Source organism: Pristiophorus japonicus, chromosome 21 (genome assembly GCF_044704955.1).
Source record: "Pristiophorus japonicus isolate sPriJap1 chromosome 21, sPriJap1.hap1, whole genome shotgun sequence".
Taxonomy (NCBI): domain Eukaryota; kingdom Metazoa; phylum Chordata; class Chondrichthyes; family Pristiophoridae; genus Pristiophorus; species Pristiophorus japonicus.
Genome location: NC_091997.1, coordinates 41,557,153 through 41,584,993, shown reverse-complemented (window position 1 = coordinate 41,584,993; position 27,841 = coordinate 41,557,153). Strand labels below are relative to the sequence as shown.

Sequence of the window (27,841 nt, the reverse complement as noted above, 5' to 3'; positions counted from 1 at the left end):
CAAAAGTTTGTGGGTTCAAGCTCACCCACTCTAAAGATGTGAGCACCCAACCCAGGCTAAGACTTCAGTTTCATACAGACGGAAGTGCTGCCTTATTGCAGGGACCATTTTTCAGATGATATGTGAAAATGAGGCCTTGCCTGCCTTGTCAGCCTTGTCAGGTGATCATAAAAGATCTCACGGCACTAATTGAAGGTCAGCTGAGATGACCTGGGCTGAACCAGCAAGCAAAGCAGATTGTGTTTTCATTAATCCCACTGCCGTTTGTGGGAGCTTGCTGTTTGCAACCACTTGCTCGCTGCCTCCATCACCAAAACTCCAATCGACCTTCATCACCACAAGGATTCACTTGTGGCAAATAGTGCTTATGCTCACTGAGGTGCACAGAATGATTAGTTGTGCAACATGAATGACTCTGAGGGGGCATCTGGATTTGAACCAGGGACCTCTTGATCTGCAGTCAAATGCTCTACCACTGAGCTATACCCCCAGGCACAGGCTGATGTGCTTGTGTTCATCATACAATGTTGCATAGTGCAGAAAACCACAAGGTAAATGAAAAAATGGCTGAATTCAAGGAATTACGAAGTCATGCTAATCGTTGCTTTAAAAAGTCGCTCGACCTTCTTTCAAAAATGGCAAAAACATTTATGCAGTGTAAATTTTCAGCTCTTCAAAATCATCAATGATTTTCACATTGGAAATAAAATTGTTTGCAGTTGCACAAGGATCAGTAACCAGAGGACACAAATTTAAGGTGATTGACAAAAGAACAAGAGGCGACATCACAAAACATTTGCTGACAAATTGAGCTCTTGTGATCTGGAATCCACTGCCTGCACGTGTGATGCAAGCAGATTCAATAGTAACTTTCAATAGGAAATTCCTGAAAGGGATCCATCAACAGGGAAACAGAAGGGGAGTGCGATTAATTACACAGCTCTGCCAAACACACAACACAGGCAAAATGGGCAAAATGTTCGCCTTGAAAGCGATATCAATCCAGGATAATTATGGACACGGTGAAGAGGAAGGTATGTGTAGGTTAGATTTATTGTGATAGGATAGGAGTTCATGAGAGGGAACATGGATACAAACCAGGGACCTCTTGAGGTGTAGTCAAATGCTCCAGCCCCTCTCAGATAACAAGTGTCCCATGAGCTTCAATGCAAATTAACTAACAGATATCACCATGAGCTTTCCGCACAAGGTCCAGCCTTTCTTCATTGGGGCACCTTTCATGCCGAGCCAGATATTCACCCAATCCTCACAATGCCGCAATCCATGCCCACAGCCTCATTCCCGGCACGAGGTCATTAACATATGGGGGAAGGTCTCGCTGGCCTGTGCTTCAGATTAATGCCCGTCTGGGGACAAAACCCTGCTGTGCGAGAAAGAGATGGTTCGTCCACTGCCAGTGGAAAGTTTTCAAACTCAATATAAATCTCCCACTTTTCTTGGTGCACTGCTTCGCTCTGACAATGCTTCCCTAGTCTGCTTGCTCTATTCATCCACTGAGGCTCAGTGGTAGCACTCACAGTACTGAGTCAAAAGTTTGTGGGTTCAAGCTCACCCACTCTAAAGATGTGAGCACCCAACCCAGGCTAAGACTTCAGTTTCATACAGACGGAAGTGCTGCCTTATTGCAGGGGCCATTTTTCAGATGATATGTGAAAATGAGGCCTTGCCTGCCTTGTCAGCCTTGTCAGGTGATCATAAAAGATCTCACGGCACTAATTGAAGGTCAGCTGAGATGTCCTGGGCTGAACCAGCAAGCAAAGCAGATTGTGTTTTCATTAATCCCACTGCCGTTTGTGGGAGCTTGCTGTTTGCAACCACTTGCTCGCTGCCTCCATCACCAAAACTCCAACCAACCTTCATCACCACAAGGATTCACTTGTGGCAAATAGTGCTTATGGTCACTGAGGTGCACAGAATGATTAGTTGTGCAACATGAATGACTCTGAGGGGGCATCTGGATTTGAACCAGGGACCTCTTGATCTGCAGTCAAATGCTCTACCACTGAGCTATACCCCCAGGCACAGGCTGATGTGCTTGTGTTCATCATACAATGTTGCATAGTGCAGAAAACCACAAGGTAAATGAAAAAATGGCTGAATTCAAGGAATTACGAAGTCATGCTAATCGTTGCTTTAAAAAGTCGCTCGACCTTCTTTCAAAAATGGCAAAAACATTTATGCAGTGTAAATTTTCAACTCTTCAAAATCATCAATGATTTTCACATTGGAAATAAAATTGTTTGCAGTTGCACAAGGATCAGTAACCAGAGGACACAAATTTAAGGTGATTGACAAAAGAACAAGAGGCGACATCACAAAACATTTGCTGACAAATTGAGCTCTTGTGATCTGGAATCCACTGCCTGCACGTGTGATGCAAGCAGATTCAATAGTAACTTTCAATAGGAAATTCCTGAAAGGGATCCATCAACAGGGAAACAGAAGGGGAGTGCGATTAATTACACAGCTCTGCCAAACACACAACACAGGCAAAATGGGCAAAATGTTCGCCTTGAAAGCGATATCAATCCAGGATAATTATGGACACGGTGAAGAGGAAGGTATGTGTAGGTTAGATTTATTGTGATAGGATAGGAGTTCATGAGAGGGAACATGGATACAAACCAGGGACCTCTTGAGGTGTAGTCAAATGCTCCAGCCCCTCTCAGATAACAAGTGTCCCATGAGCTTCAATGCAAATTAACTAACAGATATCACCATGAGCTTTCCGCACAAGGTCCAGCCTTTCTTCATTGGGGCACCTTTCATGCCGAGCCAGATATTCACCCAATCCTCACAATGCCGCAATCCATGCCCACAGCCTCATTCCCGGCACGAGGTCATTAACATATGGGGGAAGGTCTCGCTGGCCTGTGCTTCAGATTAATGCCCGTCTGGGGACAAAACCCTGCTGTGCGAGAAAGAGATGGTTCGTCCACTGCCAGTGGAAAGTTTTCAAACTCAATATAAATCTCCCACTTTTCTTGGTGCACTGCTTCGCTCTGACAATGCTTCCCTACTCTGCTTGCTCTATTCATCCACTGAGGCTCAGTGGTAGCACTCACAGTACTGAGTCAAAAGTTTGTGGGTTCAAGCTCACCCACTCTAAAGATGTGAGCACCCAACCCAGGCTAAGACTTCAGTTTCATACAGACGGAAGTGCTGCCTTATTGCAGGGGCCATTTTTCAGATGATATGTGAAAATGAGGCCTTGCCTGCCTTGTCAGCCTTGTCAGGTGATCATAAAAGATCTCACGGCACTAATTGAAGGTCAGCTGAGATGTCCTGGGCTGAACCAGCAAGCAAAGCAGATTGTGTTTTCATTAATCCCACTGCCGTTTGTGGGAGCTTGCTGTTTGCAACCACTTGCTCGCTGCCTCCATCACCAAAACTCCAATCGACCTTCATCACCACAAGGATTCACTTGTGGCAAATAGTGCTTATGGTCACTGAGGTGCACAGAATGATTAGTTGTGCAACATGAATGACTCTGAGGGGGCATCTGGATTTGAACCAGGGACCTCTTGATCTGCAGTCAAATGCTCTACCACTGAGCTATACCCCCAGGCACAGGCTGATGTGCTTGTGTTCATCATACAATGTTGCATAGTGCAGAAAACCACAAGGTAAATGAAAAAATGGCTGAATTCAAGGAATTACGAAGTCATGCTAATCGTTGCTTTAAAAAGTCGCTCGACCTTCTTTCAAAAATGGCAAAAACATTTATGCAGTGTAAATTTTCAGCTCTTCAAAATCATCAATGATTTTCACATTGGAAATAAAATTGTTTGCAGTTGCACAAGGATCAGTAACCAGAGGACACAAATTTAAGGTGATTGACAAAAGAACAAGAGGCGACATCACAAAACATTTGCTGACAAATTGAGCTCTTGTGATCTGGAATCCACTGCCTGCACGTGTGATGCAAGCAGATTCAATAGTAACTTTCAATAGGAAATTCCTGAAAGGGATCCATCAACAGGGAAACAGAAGGGGAGTGCGATTAATTACACAGCTCTGCCAAACACACAACACAGGCAAAATGGGCAAAATGTTCGCCTTGAAAGCGATATCAATCCAGGATAATTATGGACACGGTGAAGAGGAAGGTATGTGTAGGTTAGATTTATTGTGATAGGATAGGAGTTCATGAGAGGGAACATGGATACAAACCAGGGACCTCTTGAGGTGTAGTCAAATGCTCCAGCCCCTCTCAGATAACAAGTGTCCCATGAGCTTCAATGCAAATTAACTAACAGATATCACCATGAGCTTTCCGCACAAGGTCCAGCCTTTCTTCATTGGGGCACCTTTCATGCCGAGCCAGATATTCACCCAATCCTCACAATGCCGCAATCCATGCCCACAGCCTCATTCCCGGCACGAGGTCATTAACATATGGGGGAAGGTCTCGCTGGCCTGTGCTTCAGATTAATGCCCGTCTGGGGACAAAACCCTGCTGTGCGAGAAAGAGATGGTTCGTCCACTGCCAGTGGAAAGTTTTCAAACTCAATATAAATCTCCCACTTTTCTTGGTGCACTGCTTCGCTCTGACAATGCTTCCCTAGTCTGCTTGCTCTATTCATCCACTGAGGCTCAGTGGTAGCACTCACAGTACTGAGTCAAAAGTTTGTGGGTTCAAGCTCACCCACTCTAAAGATGTGAGCACCCAACCCAGGCTAAGACTTCAGTTTCATACAGACGGAAGTGCTGCCTTATTGCAGGGGCCATTTTTCAGATGATATGTGAAAATGAGGCCTTGCCTGCCTTGTCAGCCTTGTCAGGTGATCATAAAAGATCTCACGGCACTAATTGAAGGTCAGCTGAGATGTCCTGGGCTGAACCAGCAAGCAAAGCAGATTGTGTTTTCATTAATCCCACTGCCGTTTGTGGGAGCTTGCTGTTTGCAACCACTTGCTCGCTGCCTCCATCACCAAAACTCCAATCGACCTTCATCACAACAAGGATTCACTTGTGGCAAATAGTGCTTATGGTCACTGAGGTGCACAGAATGATTAGTTGTGCAACATGAATGACTCTGAGGGGGCATCTGGATTTGAACCAGGGACCTCTTGATCTGCAGTCAAATGCTCTACCACTGAGCTATACCCCCAGGCACAGGCTGATGTGCTTGTGTTCATCATACAATGTTGCATAGTGCAGAAAACCACAAGGTAAATGAAAAAATGGCTGAATTCAAGGAATTACGAAGTCATGCTAATCGTTGCTTTAAAAAGTCGCTCGACCTTCTTTCAAAAATGGCAAAAACATTTATGCAGTGTAAATTTTCAGCTCTTCAAAATCATCAATGATTTTCACATTGGAAATAAAATTGTTTGCAGTTGCACAAGGATCAGTAACCAGAGGACACAAATTTAAGGTGATTGACAAAAGAACAAGAGGCGACATCACAAAACATTTGCTGACAAATTGAGCTCTTGTGATCTGGAATCCACTGCCTGCACGTGTGATGCAAGCAGATTCAATAGTAACTTTCAATAGGAAATTCCTGAAAGGGATCCATCAACAGGGAAACAGAAGGGGAGTGCGATTAATTACACAGCTCTGCCAAACACACAACACAGGCAAAATGGGCAAAATGTTCGCCTTGAAAGCGATATCAATCCAGGATAATTATGGACACGGTGAAGAGGAAGGTATGTGTAGGTTAGATTTATTGTGATAGGATAGGAGTTCATGAGAGGGAACATGGATACAAACCAGGGACCTCTTGAGGTGTAGTCAAATGCTCCAGCCCCTCTCAGATAACAAGTGTCCCATGAGCTTCAATGCAAATTAACTAACAGATATCACCATGAGCTTTCCGCACAAGGTCCAGCCTTTCTTCATTGGGGCACCTTTCATGCCGAGCCAGATATTCACCCAATCCTCACAATGCCGCAATCCATGCCCACAGCCTCATTCCCGGCACGAGGTCATTAACATATGGGGGAAGGTCTCGCTGGCCTGTGCTTCAGATTAATGCCCGTCTGGGGACAAAACCCTGCTGTGCGAGAAAGAGATGGTTCGTCCACTGCCAGTGGAAAGTTTTCAAACTCAATATAAATCTCCCACTTTTCTTGGTGCACTGCTTCGCTCTGACAATGCTTCCCTAGTCTGCTTGCTCTATTCATCCACTGAGGCTCAGTGGTAGCACTCACAGTACTGAGTCAAAAGTTTGTGGGTTCAAGCTCACCCACTCTAAAGATGTGAGCACCCAACCCAGGCTAAGACTTCAGTTTCATACAGACGGAAGTGCTGCCTTATTGCAGGGGCCATTTTTCAGATGATATGTGAAAATGAGGCCTTGCCTGCCTTGTCAGCCTTGTCAGGTGATCATAAAAGATCTCACGGCACTAATTGAAGGTCAGCTGAGATGTCCTGGGCTGAACCAGCAAGCAAAGCAGATTGTGTTTTCATTAATCCCACTGCCGTTTGTGGGAGCTTGCTGTTTGCAACCACTTGCTCGCTGCCTCCATCACCAAAACTCCAACCAACCTTCATCACCACAAGGATTCACTTGTGGCAAATAGTGCTTATGGTCACTGAGGTGCACAGAATGATTAGTTGTGCAACATGAATGACTCTGAGGGGGCATCTGGATTTGAACCAGGGACCTCTTGATCTGCAGTCAAATGCTCTACCACTGAGCTATACCCCCAGGCACAGGCTGATGTGCTTGTGTTCATCATACAATGTTGCATAGTGCAGAAAACCACAAGGTAAATGAAAAAATGGCTGAATTCAAGGAATTACGAAGTCATGCTAATCGTTGCTTTAAAAAGTCGCTCGACCTTCTTTCAAAAATGGCAAAAACATTTATGCAGTGTAAATTTTCAACTCTTCAAAATCATCAATGATTTTCACATTGGAAATAAAATTGTTTGCAGTTGCACAAGGATCAGTAACCAGAGGACACAAATTTAAGGTGATTGACAAAAGAACAAGAGGCGACATCACAAAACATTTGCTGACAAATTGAGCTCTTGTGATCTGGAATCCACTGCCTGCACGTGTGATGCAAGCAGATTCAATAGTAACTTTCAATAGGAAATTCCTGAAAGGGATCCATCAACAGGGAAACAGAAGGGGAGTGCGATTAATTACACAGCTCTGCCAAACACACAACACAGGCAAAATGGGCAAAATGTTCGCCTTGAAAGCGATATCAATCCAGGATAATTATGGACACGGTGAAGAGGAAGGTATGTGTAGGTTAGATTTATTGTGATAGGATAGGAGTTCATGAGAGGGAACATGGATACAAACCAGGGACCTCTTGAGGTGTAGTCAAATGCTCCAGCCCCTCTCAGATAACAAGTGTCCCATGAGCTTCAATGCAAATTAACTAACAGATATCACCATGAGCTTTCCGCACAAGGTCCAGCCTTTCTTCATTGGGGCACCTTTCATGCCGAGCCAGATATTCACCCAATCCTCACAATGCCGCAATCCATGCCCACAGCCTCATTCCCGGCACGAGGTCATTAACATATGGGGGAAGGTCTCGCTGGCCTGTGCTTCAGATTAATGCCCGTCTGGGGACAAAACCCTGCTGTGCGAGAAAGAGATGGTTCGTCCACTGCCAGTGGAAAGTTTTCAAACTCAATATAAATCTCCCACTTTTCTTGGTGCACTGCTTCGCTCTGACAATGCTTCCCTACTCTGCTTGCTCTATTCATCCACTGAGGCTCAGTGGTAGCACTCACAGTACTGAGTCAAAAGTTTGTGGGTTCAAGCTCACCCACTCTAAAGATGTGAGCACCCAACCCAGGCTAAGACTTCAGTTTCATACAGACGGAAGTGCTGCCTTATTGCAGGGGCCATTTTTCAGATGATATGTGAAAATGAGGCCTTGCCTGCCTTGTCAGCCTTGTCAGGTGATCATAAAAGATCTCACGGCACTAATTGAAGGTCAGCTGAGATGTCCTGGGCTGAACCAGCAAGCAAAGCAGATTGTGTTTTCATTAATCCCACTGCCGTTTGTGGGAGCTTGCTGTTTGCAACCACTTGCTCGCTGCCTCCATCACCAAAACTCCAATCGACCTTCATCACCACAAGGATTCACTTGTGGCAAATAGTGCTTATGGTCACTGAGGTGCACAGAATGATTAGTTGTGCAACATGAATGACTCTGAGGGGGCATCTGGATTTGAACCAGGGACCTCTTGATCTGCAGTCAAATGCTCTACCACTGAGCTATACCCCCAGGCACAGGCTGATGTGCTTGTGTTCATCATACAATGTTGCATAGTGCAGAAAACCACAAGGTAAATGAAAAAATGGCTGAATTCAAGGAATTACGAAGTCATGCTAATCGTTGCTTTAAAAAGTCGCTCGACCTTCTTTCAAAAATGGCAAAAACATTTATGCAGTGTAAATTTTCAGCTCTTCAAAATCATCAATGATTTTCACATTGGAAATAAAATTGTTTGCAGTTGCACAAGGATCAGTAACCAGAGGACACAAATTTAAGGTGATTGACAAAAGAACAAGAGGCGACATCACAAAACATTTGCTGACAAATTGAGCTCTTGTGATCTGGAATCCACTGCCTGCACGTGTGATGCAAGCAGATTCAATAGTAACTTTCAATAGGAAATTCCTGAAAGGGATCCATCAACAGGGAAACAGAAGGGGAGTGCGATTAATTACACAGCTCTGCCAAACACACAACACAGGCAAAATGGGCAAAATGTTCGCCTTGAAAGCGATATCAATCCAGGATAATTATGGACACGGTGAAGAGGAAGGTATGTGTAGGTTAGATTTATTGTGATAGGATAGGAGTTCATGAGAGGGAACATGGATACAAACCAGGGACCTCTTGAGGTGTAGTCAAATGCTCCAGCCCCTCTCAGATAACAAGTGTCCCATGAGCTTCAATGCAAATTAACTAACAGATATCACCATGAGCTTTCCGCACAAGGTCCAGCCTTTCTTCATTGGGGCACCTTTCATGCCGAGCCAGATATTCACCCAATCCTCACAATGCCGCAATCCATGCCCACAGCCTCATTCCCGGCACGAGGTCATTAACATATGGGGGAAGGTCTCGCTGGCCTGTGCTTCAGATTAATGCCCGTCTGGGGACAAAACCCTGCTGTGCGAGAAAGAGATGGTTCGTCCACTGCCAGTGGAAAGTTTTCAAACTCAATATAAATCTCCCACTTTTCTTGGTGCACTGCTTCGCTCTGACAATGCTTCCCTAGTCTGCTTGCTCTATTCATCCACTGAGGCTCAGTGGTAGCACTCACAGTACTGAGTCAAAAGTTTGTGGGTTCAAGCTCACCCACTCTAAAGATGTGAGCACCCAACCCAGGCTAAGACTTCAGTTTCATACAGACGGAAGTGCTGCCTTATTGCAGGGGCCATTTTTCAGATGATATGTGAAAATGAGGCCTTGCCTGCCTTGTCAGCCTTGTCAGGTGATCATAAAAGATCTCACGGCACTAATTGAAGGTCAGCTGAGATGTCCTGGGCTGAACCAGCAAGCAAAGCAGATTGTGTTTTCATTAATCCCACTGCCGTTTGTGGGAGCTTGCTGTTTGCAACCACTTGCTCGCTGCCTCCATCACCAAAACTCCAATCGACCTTCATCACCACAAGGATTCACTTGTGGCAAATAGTGCTTATGGTCACTGAGGTGCACAGAATGATTAGTTGTGCAACATGAATGACTCTGAGGGGGCATCTGGATTTGAACCAGGGACCTCTTGATCTGCAGTCAAATGCTCTACCACTGAGCTATACCCCCAGGCACAGGCTGATGTGCTTGTGTTCATCATACAATGTTGCATAGTGCAGAAAACCACAAGGTAAATGAAAAAATGGCTGAATTCAAGGAATTACGAAGTCATGCTAATCGTTGCTTTAAAAAGTCGCTCGACCTTCTTTCAAAAATGGCAAAAACATTTATGCAGTGTAAATTTTCAGCTCTTCAAAATCATCAATGATTTTCACATTGGAAATAAAATTGTTTGCAGTTGCACAAGGATCAGTAACCAGAGGACACAAATTTAAGGTGATTGACAAAAGAACAAGAGGCGACATCACAAAACATTTGCTGACAAATTGAGCTCTTGTGATCTGGAATCCACTGCCTGCACGTGTGATGCAAGCAGATTCAATAGTAACTTTCAATAGGAAATTCCTGAAAGGGATCCATCAACAGGGAAACAGAAGGGGAGTGCGATTAATTACACAGCTCTGCCAAACACACAACACAGGCAAAATGGGCAAAATGTTCGCCTTGAAAGCGATATCAATCCAGGATAATTATGGACACGGTGAAGAGGAAGGTATGTGTAGGTTAGATTTATTGTGATAGGATAGGAGTTCATGAGAGGGAACATGGATACAAACCAGGGACCTCTTGAGGTGTAGTCAAATGCTCCAGCCCCTCTCAGATAACAAGTGTCCCATGAGCTTCAATGCAAATTAACTAACAGATATCACCATGAGCTTTCCGCACAAGGTCCAGCCTTTCTTCATTGGGGCACCTTTCATGCCGAGCCAGATATTCACCCAATCCTCACAATGCCGCAATCCATGCCCACAGCCTCATTCCCGGCACGAGGTCATTAACATATGGGGGAAGGTCTCGCTGGCCTGTGCTTCAGATTAATGCCCGTCTGGGGACAAAACCCTGCTGTGCGAGAAAGAGATGGTTCGTCCACTGCCAGTGGAAAGTTTTCAAACTCAATATAAATCTCCCACTTTTCTTGGTGCACTGCTTCGCTCTGACAATGCTTCCCTAGTCTGCTTGCTCTATTCATCCACTGAGGCTCAGTGGTAGCACTCACAGTACTGAGTCAAAAGTTTGTGGGTTCAAGCTCACCCACTCTAAAGATGTGAGCACCCAACCCAGGCTAAGACTTCAGTTTCATACAGACGGAAGTGCTGCCTTATTGCAGGGGCCATTTTTCAGATGATATGTGAAAATGAGGCCTTGCCTGCCTTGTCAGCCTTGTCAGGTGATCATAAAAGATCTCACGGCACTAATTGAAGGTCAGCTGAGATGTCCTGGGCTGAACCAGCAAGCAAAGCAGATTGTGTTTTCATTAATCCCACTGCCGTTTGTGGGAGCTTGCTGTTTGCAACCACTTGCTCGCTGCCTCCATCACCAAAACTCCAATTGACCTTCATCACCACAAGGATTCACTTGTGGCAAATAGTGCTTATGCTCACTGAGGTGCACAGAATGATTAGTTGTGCAACATGAATGACTCTGAGGGGGCATCTGGATTTGAACCAGGGACCTCTTGATCTGCAGTCAAATGCTCTACCACTGAGCTATACCCCCAGGCACAGGCTGATGTGCTTGTGTTCATCATACAATGTTGCATAGTGCAGAAAACCACAAGGTAAATGAAAAAATGGCTGAATTCAAGGAATTACGAAGTCATGCTAATCGTTGCTTTAAAAAGTCGCTCGACCTTCTTTCAAAAATGGCAAAAACATTTATGCAGTGTAAATTTTCAGCTCTTCAAAATCATCAATGATTTTCACATTGGAAATAAAATTGTTTGCAGTTGCACAAGGATCAGTAACCAGAGGACACAAATTTAAGGTGATTGACAAAAGAACAAGAGGCGACATCACAAAACATTTGCTGACAAATTGAGCTCTTGTGATCTGGAATCCACTGCCTGCACGTGTGATGCAAGCAGATTCAATAGTAACTTTCAATAGGAAATTCCTGAAAGGGATCCATCAACAGGGAAACAGAAGGGGAGTGCGATTAATTACACAGCTCTGCCAAACACACAACACAGGCAAAATGGGCAAAATGTTCGCCTTGAAAGCGATATCAATCCAGGATAATTATGGACACGGTGAAGAGGAAGGTATGTGTAGGTTAGATTTATTGTGATAGGATAGGAGTTCATGAGAGGGAACATGGATACAAACCAGGGACCTCTTGAGGTGTAGTCAAATGCTCCAGCCCCTCTCAGATAACAAGTGTCCCATGAGCTTCAATGCAAATTAACTAACAGATATCACCATGAGCTTTCCGCACAAGGTCCAGCCTTTCTTCATTGGGGCACCTTTCATGCCGAGCCAGATATTCACCCAATCCTCACAATGCCGCAATCCATGCCCACAGCCTCATTCCCGGCACGAGGTCATTAACATATGGGGGAAGGTCTCGCTGGCCTGTGCTTCAGATTAATGCCCGTCTGGGGACAAAACCCTGCTGTGCGAGAAAGAGATGGTTCGTCCACTGCCAGTGGAAAGTTTTCAAACTCAATATAAATCTCCCACTTTTCTTGGTGCACTGCTTCGCTCTGACAATGCTTCCCTAGTCTGCTTGCTCTATTCATCCACTGAGGCTCAGTGGTAGCACTCACAGTACTGAGTCAAAAGTTTGTGGGTTCAAGCTCACCCACTCTAAAGATGTGAGCACCCAACCCAGGCTAAGACTTCAGTTTCATACAGACGGAAGTGCTGCCTTATTGCAGGGGCCATTTTTCAGATGATATGTGAAAATGAGGCCTTGCCTGCCTTGTCAGCCTTGTCAGGTGATCATAAAAGATCTCACGGCACTAATTGAAGGTCAGCTGAGATGTCCTGGGCTGAACCAGCAAGCAAAGCAGATTGTGTTTTCATTAATCCCACTGCCGTTTGTGGGAGCTTGCTGTTTGCAACCACTTGCTCGCTGCCTCCATCACCAAAACTCCAATCGACCTTCATCACCACAAGGATTCACTTGTGGCAAATAGTGCTTATGGTCACTGAGGTGCACAGAATGATTAGTTGTGCAACATGAATGACTCTGAGGGGGCATCTGGATTTGAACCAGGGACCTCTTGATCTGCAGTCAAATGCTCTACCACTGAGCTATACCCCCAGGCACAGGCTGATGTGCTTGTGTTCATCATACAATGTTGCATAGTGCAGAAAACCACAAGGTAAATGAAAAAATGGCTGAATTCAAGGAATTACGAAGTCATGCTAATCGTTGCTTTAAAAAGTCGCTCGACCTTCTTTCAAAAATGGCAAAAACATTTATGCAGTGTAAATTTTCAGCTCTTCAAAATCATCAATGATTTTCACATTGGAAATAAAATTGTTTGCAGTTGCACAAGGATCAGTAACCAGAGGACACAAATTTAAGGTGATTGACAAAAGAACAAGAGGCGACATCACAAAACATTTGCTGACAAATTGAGCTCTTGTGATCTGGAATCCACTGCCTGCACGTGTGATGCAAGCAGATTCAATAGTAACTTTCAATAGGAAATTCCTGAAAGGGATCCATCAACAGGGAAACAGAAGGGGAGTGCGATTAATTACACAGCTCTGCCAAACACACAACACAGGCAAAATGGGCAAAATGTTCGCCTTGAAAGCGATATCAATCCAGGATAATTATGGACACGGTGAAGAGGAAGGTATGTGTAGGTTAGATTTATTGTGATAGGATAGGAGTTCATGAGAGGGAACATGGATACAAACCAGGGACCTCTTGAGGTGTAGTCAAATGCTCCAGCCCCTCTCAGATAACAAGTGTCCCATGAGCTTCAATGCAAATTAACTAACAGATATCACCATGAGCTTTCCGCACAAGGTCCAGCCTTTCTTCATTGGGGCACCTTTCATGCCGAGCCAGATATTCACCCAATCCTCACAATGCCGCAATCCATGCCCACAGCCTCATTCCCGGCACGAGGTCATTAACATATGGGGGAAGGTCTCGCTGGCCTGTGCTTCAGATTAATGCCCGTCTGGGGACAAAACCCTGCTGTGCGAGAAAGAGATGGTTCGTCCACTGCCAGTGGAAAGTTTTCAAACTCAATATAAATCTCCCACTTTTCTTGGTGCACTGCTTCGCTCTGACAATGCTTCCCTAGTCTGCTTGCTCTATTCATCCACTGAGGCTCAGTGGTAGCACTCACAGTACTGAGTCAAAAGTTTGTGGGTTCAAGCTCACCCACTCTAAAGATGTGAGCACCCAACCCAGGCTAAGACTTCAGTTTCATACAGACGGAAGTGCTGCCTTATTGCAGGGGCCATTTTTCAGATGATATGTGAAAATGAGGCCTTGCCTGCCTTGTCAGCCTTGTCAGGTGATCATAAAAGATCTCACGGCACTAATTGAAGGTCAGCTGAGATGTCCTGGGCTGAACCAGCAAGCAAAGCAGATTGTGTTTTCATTAATCCCACTGCCGTTTGTGGGAGCTTGCTGTTTGCAACCACTTGCTCGCTGCCTCCATCACCAAAACTCCAATCGACCTTCATCACCACAAGGATTCACTTGTGGCAAATAGTGCTTATGGTCACTGAGGTGCACAGAATGATTAGTTGTGCAACATGAATGACTCTGAGGGGGCATCTGGATTTGAACCAGGGACCTCTTGATCTGCAGTCAAATGCTCTACCACTGAGCTATACCCCCAGGCACAGGCTGATGTGCTTGTGTTCATCATACAATGTTGCATAGTGCAGAAAACCACAAGGTAAATGAAAAAATGGCTGAATTCAAGGAATTACGAAGTCATGCTAATCGTTGCTTTAAAAAGTCGCTCGACCTTCTTTCAAAAATGGCAAAAACATTTATGCAGTGTAAATTTTCAGCTCTTCAAAATCATCAATGATTTTCACATTGGAAATAAAATTGTTTGCAGTTGCACAAGGATCAGTAACCAGAGGACACAAATTTAAGGTGATTGACAAAAGAACAAGAGGCGACATCACAAAACATTTGCTGACAAATTGAGCTCTTGTGATCTGGAATCCACTGCCTGCACGTGTGATGCAAGCAGATTCAATAGTAACTTTCAATAGGAAATTCCTGAAAGGGATCCATCAACAGGGAAACAGAAGGGGAGTGCGATTAATTACACAGCTCTGCCAAACACACAACACAGGCAAAATGGGCAAAATGTTCGCCTTGAAAGCGATATCAATCCAGGATAATTATGGACACGGTGAAGAGGAAGGTATGTGTAGGTTAGATTTATTGTGATAGGATAGGAGTTCATGAGAGGGAACATGGATACAAACCAGGGACCTCTTGAGGTGTAGTCAAATGCTCCAGCCCCTCTCAGATAACAAGTGTCCCATGAGCTTCAATGCAAATTAACTAACAGATATCACCATGAGCTTTCCGCACAAGGTCCAGCCTTTCTTCATTGGGGCACCTTTCATGCCGAGCCAGATATTCACCCAATCCTCACAATGCCGCAATCCATGCCCACAGCCTCATTCCCGGCACGAGGTCATTAACATATGGGGGAAGGTCTCGCTGGCCTGTGCTTCAGATTAATGCCCGTCTGGGGACAAAACCCTGCTGTGCGAGAAAGAGATGGTTCGTCCACTGCCAGTGGAAAGTTTTCAAACTCAATATAAATCTCCCACTTTTCTTGGTGCACTGCTTCGCTCTGACAATGCTTCCCTACTCTGCTTGCTCTATTCATCCACTGAGGCTCAGTGGTAGCACTCACAGTACTGAGTCAAAAGTTTGTGGGTTCAAGCTCACCCACTCTAAAGATGTGAGCACCCAACCCAGGCTAAGACTTCAGTTTCATACAGACGGAAGTGCTGCCTTATTGCAGGGGCCATTTTTCAGATGATATGTGAAAATGAGGCCTTGCCTGCCTTGTCAGCCTTGTCAGGTGATCATAAAAGATCTCACGGCACTAATTGAAGGTCAGCTGAGATGACCTGGGCTGAACCAGCAAGCAAAGCAGATTGTGTTTTCATTAATCCCACTGCCGTTTGTGGGAGCTTGCTGTTTGCAACCACTTGCTCGCTGCCTCCATCACCAAAACTCCAATCGACCTTCATCACCACAAGGATTCACTTGTGGCAAATAGTGCTTATGGTCACTGAGGTGCACAGAATGATTAGTTGTGCAACATGAATGACTCTGAGGGGGCATCTGGATTTGAACCAGGGACCTCTTGATCTGCAGTCAAATGCTCTACCACTGAGCTATACCCCCAGGCACAGGCTGATGTGCTTGTGTTCATCATACAATGTTGCATAGTGCAGAAAACCACAAGGTAAATGAAAAAATGGCTGAATTCAAGGAATTACGAAGTCATGCTAATCGTTGCTTTAAAAAGTCGCTCGACCTTCTTTCAAAAATGGCAAAAACATTTATGCAGTGTAAATTTTCAGCTCTTCAAAATCATCAATGATTTTCACATTGGAAATAAAATTGTTTGCAGTTGCACAAGGATCAGTAACCAGAGGACACAAATTTAAGGTGATTGACAAAAGAACAAGAGGCGACATCACAAAACATTTGCTGACAAATTGAGCTCTTGTGATCTGGAATCCACTGCCTGCACGTGTGATGCAAGCAGATTCAATAGTAACTTTCAATAGGAAATTCCTGAAAGGGATCCATCAACAGGGAAACAGAAGGGGAGTGCGATTAATTACACAGCTCTGCCAAACACACAACACAGGCAAAATGGGCAAAATGTTCGCCTTGAAAGCGATATCAATCCAGGATAATTATGGACACGGTGAAGAGGAAGGTATGTGTAGGTTAGATTTATTGTGATAGGATAGGAGTTCATGAGAGGGAACATGGATACAAACCAGGGACCTCTTGAGGTGTAGTCAAATGCTCCAGCCCCTCTCAGATAACAAGTGTCCCATGAGCTTCAATGCAAATTAACTAACAGATATCACCATGAGCTTTCCGCACAAGGTCCAGCCTTTCTTCATTGGGGCACCTTTCATGCCGAGCCAGATATTCACCCAATCCTCACAATGCCGCAATCCATGCCCACAGCCTCATTCCCGGCACGAGGTCATTAACATATGGGGGAAGGTCTCGCTGGCCTGTGCTTCAGATTAATGCCCGTCTGGGGACAAAACCCTGCTGTGCGAGAAAGAGATGGTTCGTCCACTGCCAGTGGAAAGTTTTCAAACTCAATATAAATCTCCCACTTTTCTTGGTGCACTGCTTCGCTCTGACAATGCTTCCCTACTCTGCTTGCTCTATTCATCCACTGAGGCTCAGTGGTAGCACTCACAGTACTGAGTCAAAAGTTTGTGGGTTCAAGCTCACCCACTCTAAAGATGTGAGCACCCAACCCAGGCTAAGACTTCAGTTTCATACAGACGGAAGTGCTGCCTTATTGCAGGGGCCATTTTTCAGATGATATGTGAAAATGAGGCCTTGCCTGCCTTGTCAGCCTTGTCAGGTGATCATAAAAGATCTCACGGCACTAATTGAAGGTCAGCTGAGATGTCCTGGGCTGAACCAGCAAGCAAAGCAGATTGTGTTTTCATTAATCCCACTGCCGTTTGTGGGAGCTTGCTGTTTGCAACCACTTGCTCGCTGCCTCCATCACCAAAACTCCAATCGACCTTCATCACCACAAGGATTCACTTGTGGCAAATAGTGCTTATGGTCACTGAGGTGCACAGAATGATTAGTTGTGCAACATGAATGACTCTGAGGGGGCATCTGGATTTGAACCAGGGACCTCTTGATCTGCAGTCAAATGCTCTACCACTGAGCTATACCCCCAGGCACAGGCTGATGTGCTTGTGTTCATCATACAATGTTGCATAGTGCAGAAAACCACAAGGTAAATGAAAAAATGGCTGAATTCAAGGAATTACGAAGTCATGCTAATCGTTGCTTTAAAAAGTCGCTCGACCTTCTTTCAAAAATGGCAAAAACATTTATGCAGTGTAAATTTTCAGCTCTTCAAAATCATCAATGATTTTCACATTGGAAATAAAATTGTTTGCAGTTGCACAAGGATCAGTAACCAGAGGACACAAATTTAAGGTGATTGACAAAAGAACAAGAGGCGACATCACAAAACATTTGCTGACAAATTGAGCTCTTGTGATCTGGAATCCACTGCCTGCACGTGTGATGCAAGCAGATTCAATAGTAACTTTCAATAGGAAATTCCTGAAAGGGATCCATCAACAGGGAAACAGAAGGGGAGTGCGATTAATTACACAGCTCTGCCAAACACACAACACAGGCAAAATGGGCAAAATGTTCGCCTTGAAAGCGATATCAATCCAGGATAATTATGGACACGGTGAAGAGGAAGGTATGTGTAGGTTAGATTTATTGTGATAGGATAGGAGTTCATGAGAGGGAACATGGATACAAACCAGGGACCTCTTGAGGTGTAGTCAAATGCTCCAGCCCCTCTCAGATAACAAGTGTCCCATGAGCTTCAATGCAAATTAACTAACAGATATCACCATGAGCTTTCCGCACAAGGTCCAGCCTTTCTTCATTGGGGCACCTTTCATGCCGAGCCAGATATTCACCCAATCCTCACAATGCCGCAATCCATGCCCACAGCCTCATTCCCGGCACGAGGTCATTAACATATGGGGGAAGGTCTCGCTGGCCTGTGCTTCAGATTAATGCCCGTCTGGGGACAAAACCCTGCTGTGCGAGAAAGAGATGGTTCGTCCACTGCCAGTGGAAAGTTTTCAAACTCAATATAAATCTCCCACTTTTCTTGGTGCACTGCTTCGCTCTGACAATGCTTCCCTACTCTGCTTGCTCTATTCATCCACTGAGGCTCAGTGGTAGCACTCACAGTACTGAGTCAAAAGTTTGTGGGTTCAAGCTCACCCACTCTAAAGATGTGAGCACCCAACCCAGGCTAAGACTTCAGTTTCATACAGACGGAAGTGCTGCCTTATTGCAGGGGCCATTTTTCAGATGATATGTGAAAATGAGGCCTTGCCTGCCTTGTCAGCCTTGTCAGGTGATCATAAAAGATCTCACGGCACTAATTGAAGGTCAGCTGAGATGACCTGGGCTGAACCAGCAAGCAAAGCAGATTGTGTTTTCATTAATCCCACTGCCGTTTGTGGGAGCTTGCTGTTTGCAACCACTTGCTCGCTGCCTCCATCACCAAAACTCCAATCGACCTTCATCACCACAAGGATTCACTTGTGGCAAATAGTGCTTATGGTCACTGAGGTGCACAGAATGATTAGTTGTGCAACATGAATGACTCTGAGGGGGGATCTGGATTTGAACCAGGGACCTCTTGATCTGCAGTCAAATGCTCTACCACTGAGCTATACCCCCAGGCACAGGCTGATGTGCTTGTGTTCATCATACAATGTTGCATAGTGCAGAAAACCACAAGGTAAATGAAAAAATGGCTGAATTCAAGGAATTACGAAGTCATGCTAATCGTTGCTTTAAAAAGTCGCTCGACCTTCTTTCAAAAATGGCAAAAACATTTATGCAGTGTAAATTTTCAGCTCTTCAAAATCATCAATGATTTTCACATTGGAAATAAAATTGTTTGCAGTTGCACAAGGATCAGTAACCAGAGGACACAAATTTAAGGTGATTGACAAAAGAACAAGAGGCGACATCACAAAACATTTGCTGACAAATTGAGCTCTTGTGATCTGGAATCCACTGCCTGCACGTGTGATGCAAGCAGATTCAATAGTAACTTTCAATAGGAAATTCCTGAAAGGGATCCATCAACAGGGAAACAGAAGGGGAGTGCGATTAATTACACAGCTCTGCCAAACACACAACACAGGCAAAATGGGCAAAATGTTCGCCTTGAAAGCGATATCAATCCAGGATAATTATGGACACGGTGAAGAGGAAGGTATGTGTAGGTTAGATTTATTGTGATAGGATAGGAGTTCATGAGAGGGAACATGGATACAAACCAGGGACCTCTTGAGGTGTAGTCAAATGCTCCAGCCCCTCTCAGATAACAAGTGTCCCATGAGCTTCAATGCAAATTAACTAACAGATATCACCATGAGCTTTCCGCACAAGGTCCAGCCTTTCTTCATTGGGGCACCTTTCATGCCGAGCCAGATATTCACCCAATCCTCACAATGCCGCAATCCATGCCCACAGCCTCATTCCCGGCACGAGGTCATTAACATATGGGGGAAGGTCTCGCTGGCCTGTGCTTCAGATTAATGCCCGTCTGGGGACAAAACCCTGCTGTGCGAGAAAGAGATGGTTCGTCCACTGCCAGTGGAAAGTTTTCAAACTCAATATAAATCTCCCACTTTTCTTGGTGCACTGCTTCGCTCTGACAATGCTTCCCTACTCTGCTTGCTCTATTCATCCACTGAGGCTCAGTGGTAGCACTCACAGTACTGAGTCAAAAGTTTGTGGGTTCAAGCTCACCCACTCTAAAGATGTGAGCACCCAACCCAGGCTAAGACTTCAGTTTCATACAGACGGAAGTGCTGCCTTATTGCAGGGGCCATTTTTCAGATGATATGTGAAAATGAGGCCTTGCCTGCCTTGTCAGCCTTGTCAGGTGATCATAAAAGATCTCACGGCACTAATTGAAGGTCAGCTGAGATGACCTGGGCTGAACCAGCAAGCAAAGCAGATTGTGTTTTCATTAATCCCACTGCCGTTTGTGGGAGCTTGCTGTTTGCAACCACTTGCTCGCTGCCTCCATCACCAAAACTCCAATCGACCTTCATCACCACAAGGATTCACTTGTGGCAAATAGTGCTTATGGTCACTGAGGTGCACAGAATGATTAGTTGTGCAACATGAATGACTCTGAGGGGGCATCTGGATTTGAACCAGGGACCTCTTGATCTGCAGTCAAATGCTCTACCACTGAGCTATACCCCCAGGCACAGGCTGATGTGCTTGTGTTCATCATACAATGTTGCATAGTGCAGAAAACCACAAGGTAAATGAAAAAATGGCTGAATTCAAGGAATTACGAAGTCATGCTAATCGTTGCTTTAAAAAGTCGCTCGACCTTCTTTCAAAAATGGCAAAAACATTTATGCAGTGTAAATTTTCAGCTCTTCAAAATCATCAATGATTTTCACATTGGAAATAAAATTGTTTGCAGTTGCACAAGGATCAGTAACCAGAGGACACAAATTTAAGGTGATTGACAAAAGAACAAGAGGCGACATCACAAAACATTTGCTGACAAATTGAGCTCTTGTGATCTGGAATCCACTGCCTGCACGTGTGATGCAAGCAGATTCAATAGTAACTTTCAATAGGAAATTCCTGAAAGGGATCCATCAACAGGGAAACAGAAGGGGAGTGCGATTAATTACACAGCTCTGCCAAACACACAACACAGGCAAAATGGGCAAAATGTTCGCCTTGAAAGCGATATCAATCCAGGATAATTATGGACACGGTGAAGAGGAAGGTATGTGTAGGTTAGATTTATTGTGATAGGATAGGAGTTCATGAGAGGGAACATGGATACAAACCAGGGACCTCTTGAGGTGTAGTCAAATGCTCCAGCCCCTCTCAGATAACAAGTGTCCCATGAGCTTCAATGCAAATTAACTAACAGATATCACCATGAGCTTTCCGCACAAGGTCCAGCCTTTCTTCATTGGGGCACCTTTCATGCCGAGCCAGATATTCACCCAATCCTCACAATGCCGCAATCCATGCCCACAGCCTCATTCCCGGCACGAGGTCATTAACATATGGGGGAAGGTCTCGCTGGCCTGTGCTTCAGATTAATGCCCGTCTGGGGACAAAACCCTGCTGTGCGAGAAAGAGATGGTTCGTCCACTGCCAGTGGAAAGTTTTCAAACTCAATATAAATCTCCCACTTTTCTTGGTGCACTGCTTCGCTCTGACAATGCTTCCCTACTCTGCTTGCTCTATTCATCCACTGAGGCTCAGTGGTAGCACTCACAGTACTGAGTCAAAAGTTTGTGGGTTCAAGCTCACCCACTCTAAAGATGTGAGCACCCAACCCAGGCTAAGACTTCAGTTTCATACAGACGGAAGTGCTGCCTTATTGCAGGGGCCATTTTTCAGATGATATGTGAAAATGAGGCCTTGCCTGCCTTGTCAGCCTTGTCAGGTGATCATAAAAGATCTCACGGCACTAATTGAAGGTCAGCTGAGATGTCCTGGGCTGAACCAGCAAGCAAAGCAGATTGTGTTTTCATTAATCCCACTGCCGTTTGTGGGAGCTTGCTGTTTGCAACCACTTGCTCGCTGCCTCCATCACCAAAACTCCAATCGACCTTCATCACCATAAGGATTCACTTGTGGCAAATAGTGCTTATGGTCACTGAGGAGCACAGAATGATTAGTTGTGCAACATGAATGACTCTGAGGGGGCATCTGGATTTGAACCAGGGACCTCTTGATCTGCAGTCAAATGCTCTACCACTGAGCTATACCCCCAGGCACAGGCTGATGTGCTTGTGTTCATCATACAATGTTGCATAGTGCAGAAAACCACAAGGTAAATGAAAAAATGGCTGAATTCAAGGAATTACGAAGTCATGCTAATCGTTGCTTTAAAAAGTCGCTCGACCTTCTTTCAAAAATGGCAAAAACATTTATGCAGTGTAAATTTTCAGCTCTTCAAAATCATCAATGATTTTCACATTGGAAATAAAATTGTTTGCAGTTGCACAAGGATCAGTAACCAGAGGACACAAATTTAAGGTGATTGACAAAAGAACAAGAGGCGACATCACAAAACATTTGCTGACAAATTGAGCTCTTGTGATCTGGAATCCACTGCCTGCACGTGTGATGCAAGCAGATTCAATAGTAACTTTCAATAGGAAATTCCTGAAAGGGATCCATCAACAGGGAAACAGAAGGGGAGTGCGATTAATTACACAGCTCTGCCAAACACACAACACAGGCAAAATGGGCAAAATGTTCGCCTTGAAAGCGATATCAATCCAGGATAATTATGGACACGGTGAAGAGGAAGGTATGTGTAGGTTAGATTTATTGTGATAGGATAGGAGTTCATGAGAGGGAACATGGATACAAACCAGGGACCTCTTGAGGTGTAGTCAAATGCTCCAGCCCCTCTCAGATAACAAGTGTCCCATGAGCTTCAATGCAAATTAACTAACAGATATCACCATGAGCTTTCCGCACAAGGTCCAGCCTTTCTTCATTGGGGCACCTTTCATGCCGAGCCAGATATTCACCCAATCCTCACAATGCCGCAATCCATGCCCACAGCCTCATTCCCGGCACGAGGTCATTAACATATGGGGGAAGGTCTCGCTGGCCTGTGCTTCAGATTAATGCCCGTCTGGGGACAAAACCCTGCTGTGCGAGAAAGAGATGGTTCGTCCACTGCCAGTGGAAAGTTTTCAAACTCAATATAAATCTCCCACTTTTCTTGGTGCACTGCTTCGCTCTGACAATGCTTCCCTAGTCTGCTTGCTCTATTCATCCACTGAGGCTCAGTGGTAGCACTCACAGTACTGAGTCAAAAGTTTGTGGGTTCAAGCTCACCCACTCTAAAGATGTGAGCACCCAACCCAGGCTAAGACTTCAGTTTCATACAGACGGAAGTGCTGCCTTATTGCAGGGGCCATTTTTCAGATGATATGTGAAAATGAGGCCTTGCCTGCCTTGTCAGCCTTGTCAGGTGATCATAAAAGATCTCACGGCACTAATTGAAGGTCAGCTGAGATGTCCTGGGCTGAACCAGCAAGCAAAGCAGATTGTGTTTTCATTAATCCCACTGCCGTTTGTGGGAGCTTGCTGTTTGCAACCACTTGCTCGCTGCCTCCATCACCAAAACTCCAATCGACCTTCATCACCACAAGGATTCACTTGTGGCAAATAGTGCTTACGGTCACTGAGGAGCACAGAATGATTAGTTGTACAACATGAATGACTCTGAGGGGGCATCTGGATTTGAACCAGGGACCTCTTGATCTGCAGTCAAATGCTCTACCACTGAGCTATACCCCCAGGCACAGGCTGATGTGCTTGTGTTCATCATACAATGTTGCATAGTGCAGAAAACCACAAGGTAAATGAAAAAATGGCTGAATTCAAGGAATTACGAAGTCATGCTAATCGTTGCTTTAAAAAGTCGCTCGACCTTCTTTCAAAAATGGCAAAAACATTTATGCAGTGTAAATTTTCAGCTCTTCAAAATCATCAATGATTTTCACATTGGAAATAAAATTGTTTGCAGTTGCACAAGGATCAGTAACCAGAGGACACAAATTTAAGGTGATTGACAAAAGAACAAGAGGCGACATCACAAAACATTTGCTGACAAATTGAGCTCTTGTGATCTGGAATCCACTGCCTGCACGTGTGATGCAAGCAGATTCAATAGTAACTTTCAATAGGAAATTCCTGAAAGGGATCCATCAACAGGGAAACAGAAGGGGAGTGCGATTAATTACACAGCTCTGCCAAACACACAACACAGGCAAAATGGGCAAAATGTTCGCCTTGAAAGCGATATCAATCCAGGATAATTATGGACACGGTGAAGAGGAAGGTATGTGTAGGTTAGATTTATTGTGATAGGATAGGAGTTCATGAGAGGGAACATGGATACAAACCAGGGACCTCTTGAGGTGTAGTCAAATGCTCCAGCCCCTCTCAGATAACAAGTGTCCCATGAGCTTCAATGCAAATTAACTAACAGATATCACCATGAGCTTTCCGCACAAGGTCCAGCCTTTCTTCATTGGGGCACCTTTCATGCCGAGCCAGATATTCACCCAATCCTCACAATGCCGCAATCCATGCCCACAGCCTCATTCCCGGCACGAGGTCATTAACATATGGGGGAAGGTCTCGCTGGCCTGTGCTTCAGATTAATGCCCGTCTGGGGACAAAACCCTGCTGTGCGAGAAAGAGATGGTTCGTCCACTGCCAGTGGAAAGTTTTCAAACTCAATATAAATCTCCCACTTTTCTTGGTGCACTGCTTCGCTCTGACAATGCTTCCCTACTCTGCTTGCTCTATTCATCCACTGAGGCTCAGTGGTAGCACTCACAGTACTGAGTCAAAAGTTTGTGGGTTCAAGCTCACCCACTCTAAAGATGTGAGCACCCAACCCAGGCTAAGACTTCAGTTTCATACAGACGGAAGTGCTGCCTTATTGCAGGGGCCATTTTTCAGATGATATGTGAAAATGAGGCCTTGCCTGCCTTGTCAGCCTTGTCAGGTGATCATAAAAGATCTCACGGCACTAATTGAAGGTCAGCTGAGATGTCCTGGGCTGAACCAGCAAGCAAAGCAGATTGTGTTTTCATTAATCCCACTGCCGTTTGTGGGAGCTTGCTGTTTGCAACCACTTGCTCGCTGCCTCCATCACCAAAACTCCAATCGACCTTCATCACCATAAGGATTCACTTGTGGCAAATAGTGCTTATGGTCACTGAGGAGCACAGAATGATTAGTTGTGCAACATGAATGACTCTGAGGGGGCATCTGGATTTGAACCAGGGACCTCTTGATCTGCAGTCAAATGCTCTACCACTGAGCTATACCCCCAGGCACAGGCTGATGTGCTTGTGTTCATCATACAATGTTGCATAGTGCAGAAAACCACAAGGTAAATGAAAAAATGGCTGAATTCAAGGAATTACGAAGTCATGCTAATCGTTGCTTTAAAAAGTCGCTCGACCTTCTTTCAAAAATGGCAAAAACATTTATGCAGTGTAAATTTTCAGCTCTTCAAAATCATCAATGATTTTCACATTGGAAATAAAATTGTTTGCAGTTGCACAAGGATCAGTAACCAGAGGACACAAATTTAAGGTGATTGACAAAAGAACAAGAGGCGACATCACAAAACATTTGCTGACAAATTGAGCTCTTGTGATCTGGAATCCACTGCCTGCACGTGTGATGCAAGCAGATTCAATAGTAACTTTCAATAGGAAATTCCTGAAAGGGATCCATCAACAGGGAAACAGAAGGGGAGTGCGATTAATTACACAGCTCTGCCAAACACACAACACAGGCAAAATGGGCAAAATGTTCGCCTTGAAAGCGATATCAATCCAGGATAATTATGGACACGGTGAAGAGGAAGGTATGTGTAGGTTAGATTTATTGTGATAGGATAGGAGTTCATGAGAGGGAACATGGATACAAACCAGGGACCTCTTGAGGTGTAGTCAAATGCTCCAGCCCCTCTCAGATAACAAGTGTCCCATGAGCTTCAATGCAAATTAACTAACAGATATCACCATGAGCTTTCCGCACAAGGTCCAGCCTTTCTTCATTGGGGCACCTTTCATGCCGAGCCAGATATTCACCCAATCCTCACAATGCCGCAATCCATGCCCACAGCCTCATTCCCGGCACGAGGTCATTAACATATGGGGGAAGGTCTCGCTGGCCTGTGCTTCAGATTAATGCCCGTCTGGGGACAAAACCCTGCTGTGCGAGAAAGAGATGGTTCGTCCACTGCCAGTGGAAAGTTTTCAAACTCAATATAAATCTCCCACTTTTCTTGGTGCACTGCTTCGCTCTGACAATGCTTCCCTAGTCTGCTTGCTCTATTCATCCACTGAGGCTCAGTGGTAGCACTCACAGTACTGAGTCAAAAGTTTGTGGGTTCAAGCTCACCCACTCTAAAGATGTGAGCACCCAACCCAGGCTAAGACTTCAGTTTCATACAGACGGAAGTGCTGCCTTATTGCAGGGGCCATTTTTCAGATGATATGTGAAAATGAGGCCTTGCCTGCCTTGTCAGCCTTGTCAGGTGATCATAAAAGATCTCACGGCACTAATTGAAGGTCAGCTGAGATGTCCTGGGCTGAACCAGCAAGCAAAGCAGATTGTGTTTTCATTAATCCCACTGCCGTTTGTGGGAGCTTGCTGTTTGCAACCACTTGCTCGCTGCCTCCATCACCAAAACTCCAATCGACCTTCATCACCACAAGGATTCACTTGTGGCAAATAGTGCTTATGCTCACTGAGGAGCACAGAATGATTAGTTGTGCAACATGAATGACTCTGAGGGGGCATCTGGATTTGAACCAGGGACCTCTTGATCTGCAGTCAAATGCTCTACCACTGAGCTATACCCCCAGGCACAGGCTGATGTGCTTGTGTTCATCATACAATGTTGCATAGTGCAGAAAACCACAAGGTAAATGAAAAAATGGCTGAATTCAAGGAATTACGAAGTCATGCTAATCGTTGCTTTAAAAAGTCGCTCGACCTTCTTTCAAAAATGGCAAAAACATTTATGCAGTGTAAATTTTCAGCTCTTCAAAATCATCAATGATTTTCACATTGGAAATAAAATTGTTTGCAGTTGCACAAGGATCAGTAACCAGAGGACACAAATTTAAGGTGATTGACAAAAGAACAAGAGGCGACATCACAAAACATTTGCTGACAAATTGAGCTCTTGTGATCTGGAATCCACTGCCTGCACGTGTGATGCAAGCAGATTCAATAGTAACTTTCAATAGGAAATTCCTGAAAGGGATCCATCAACAGGGAAACAGAAGGGGAGTGCGATTAATTACACAGCTCTGCCAAACACACAACACAGGCAAAATGGGCAAAATGTTCGCCTTGAAAGCGATATCAATCCAGGATAATTATGGACACGGTGAAGAGGAAGGTATGTGTAGGTTAGATTTATTGTGATAGGATAGGAGTTCATGAGAGGGAACATGGATACAAACCAGGGACCTCTTGAGGTGTAGTCAAATGCTCCAGCCCCTCTCAGATAACAAGTGTCCCATGAGCCTCAATGCAAATTAACTAACAGATATCACCATGAGCTTTCCGCACAAGGTCCAGCCTTTCTTCATTGGGGCACCTTTCATGCCGAGCCAGATATTCACCCAATCCTCACAATGCCGCAATCCATGCCCACAGCCTCATTCCCGGCACGAGGTCATTAACATATGGGGGAAGGTCTCGCTGGCCTGTGCTTCAGATTAATGCCCGTCTGGGGACAAAACCCTGCTGTGCGAGAAAGAGATGGTTCGTCCACTGCCAGTGGAAAGTTTTCAAACTCAATATAAATCTCCCACTTTTCTTGGTGCACTGCTTCGCTCTGACAATGCTTCCCTAGTCTGCTTGCTCTATTCATCCACTGAGGCTCAG

General features: G+C 44.9%; 18 non-coding genes across 18 annotated transcripts; all 18 read right to left on the bottom strand.

The window, feature by feature from the left end:
- Nucleotides 1-418: 418 nt before the first annotated feature.
- Nucleotides 419-490, bottom strand: trnac-gca (transfer RNA cysteine (anticodon GCA)). Its single transcript has one exon. It is a non-coding gene; the product is annotated as a tRNA-Cys (tRNA).
- Nucleotides 491-1,966: 1,476 nt separating this feature from the next.
- On the bottom strand, nucleotides 1,967-2,038 carry trnac-gca (transfer RNA cysteine (anticodon GCA)). The gene has a single exon. It is a non-coding gene; the product is annotated as a tRNA-Cys (tRNA).
- Nucleotides 2,039-3,514: 1,476 nt separating this feature from the next.
- Nucleotides 3,515-3,586, bottom strand: trnac-gca (transfer RNA cysteine (anticodon GCA)). The gene has a single exon. It is a non-coding gene; the product is annotated as a tRNA-Cys (tRNA).
- Nucleotides 3,587-5,062: 1,476 nt separating this feature from the next.
- trnac-gca (transfer RNA cysteine (anticodon GCA)) lies at nucleotides 5,063-5,134 on the bottom strand. Its single transcript has one exon. It is a non-coding gene; the product is annotated as a tRNA-Cys (tRNA).
- Nucleotides 5,135-6,610: 1,476 nt separating this feature from the next.
- Nucleotides 6,611-6,682, bottom strand: trnac-gca (transfer RNA cysteine (anticodon GCA)). The gene has a single exon. It is a non-coding gene; the product is annotated as a tRNA-Cys (tRNA).
- Nucleotides 6,683-8,158: 1,476 nt separating this feature from the next.
- Nucleotides 8,159-8,230, bottom strand: trnac-gca (transfer RNA cysteine (anticodon GCA)). Its single transcript has one exon. It is a non-coding gene; the product is annotated as a tRNA-Cys (tRNA).
- Nucleotides 8,231-9,706: 1,476 nt separating this feature from the next.
- On the bottom strand, nucleotides 9,707-9,778 carry trnac-gca (transfer RNA cysteine (anticodon GCA)). The gene has a single exon. It is a non-coding gene; the product is annotated as a tRNA-Cys (tRNA).
- A 1,476-nt stretch (nucleotides 9,779-11,254) lies between these two features.
- Nucleotides 11,255-11,326, bottom strand: trnac-gca (transfer RNA cysteine (anticodon GCA)). Its single transcript has one exon. It is a non-coding gene; the product is annotated as a tRNA-Cys (tRNA).
- Nucleotides 11,327-12,802: 1,476 nt separating this feature from the next.
- Nucleotides 12,803-12,874, bottom strand: trnac-gca (transfer RNA cysteine (anticodon GCA)). Its single transcript has one exon. It is a non-coding gene; the product is annotated as a tRNA-Cys (tRNA).
- Nucleotides 12,875-14,350: 1,476 nt separating this feature from the next.
- On the bottom strand, nucleotides 14,351-14,422 carry trnac-gca (transfer RNA cysteine (anticodon GCA)). The gene has a single exon. It is a non-coding gene; the product is annotated as a tRNA-Cys (tRNA).
- Nucleotides 14,423-15,898: 1,476 nt separating this feature from the next.
- On the bottom strand, nucleotides 15,899-15,970 carry trnac-gca (transfer RNA cysteine (anticodon GCA)). Its single transcript has one exon. It is a non-coding gene; the product is annotated as a tRNA-Cys (tRNA).
- A 1,476-nt stretch (nucleotides 15,971-17,446) lies between these two features.
- trnac-gca (transfer RNA cysteine (anticodon GCA)) lies at nucleotides 17,447-17,518 on the bottom strand. The gene has a single exon. It is a non-coding gene; the product is annotated as a tRNA-Cys (tRNA).
- Nucleotides 17,519-18,994: 1,476 nt separating this feature from the next.
- Nucleotides 18,995-19,066, bottom strand: trnac-gca (transfer RNA cysteine (anticodon GCA)). Its single transcript has one exon. It is a non-coding gene; the product is annotated as a tRNA-Cys (tRNA).
- Nucleotides 19,067-20,542: 1,476 nt separating this feature from the next.
- Nucleotides 20,543-20,614, bottom strand: trnac-gca (transfer RNA cysteine (anticodon GCA)). Its single transcript has one exon. It is a non-coding gene; the product is annotated as a tRNA-Cys (tRNA).
- A 1,476-nt stretch (nucleotides 20,615-22,090) lies between these two features.
- trnac-gca (transfer RNA cysteine (anticodon GCA)) lies at nucleotides 22,091-22,162 on the bottom strand. Its single transcript has one exon. It is a non-coding gene; the product is annotated as a tRNA-Cys (tRNA).
- Nucleotides 22,163-23,638: 1,476 nt separating this feature from the next.
- On the bottom strand, nucleotides 23,639-23,710 carry trnac-gca (transfer RNA cysteine (anticodon GCA)). Its single transcript has one exon. It is a non-coding gene; the product is annotated as a tRNA-Cys (tRNA).
- A 1,476-nt stretch (nucleotides 23,711-25,186) lies between these two features.
- trnac-gca (transfer RNA cysteine (anticodon GCA)) lies at nucleotides 25,187-25,258 on the bottom strand. Its single transcript has one exon. It is a non-coding gene; the product is annotated as a tRNA-Cys (tRNA).
- Nucleotides 25,259-26,734: 1,476 nt separating this feature from the next.
- On the bottom strand, nucleotides 26,735-26,806 carry trnac-gca (transfer RNA cysteine (anticodon GCA)). The gene has a single exon. It is a non-coding gene; the product is annotated as a tRNA-Cys (tRNA).
- Nucleotides 26,807-27,841: the final 1,035 nt, after the last annotated feature.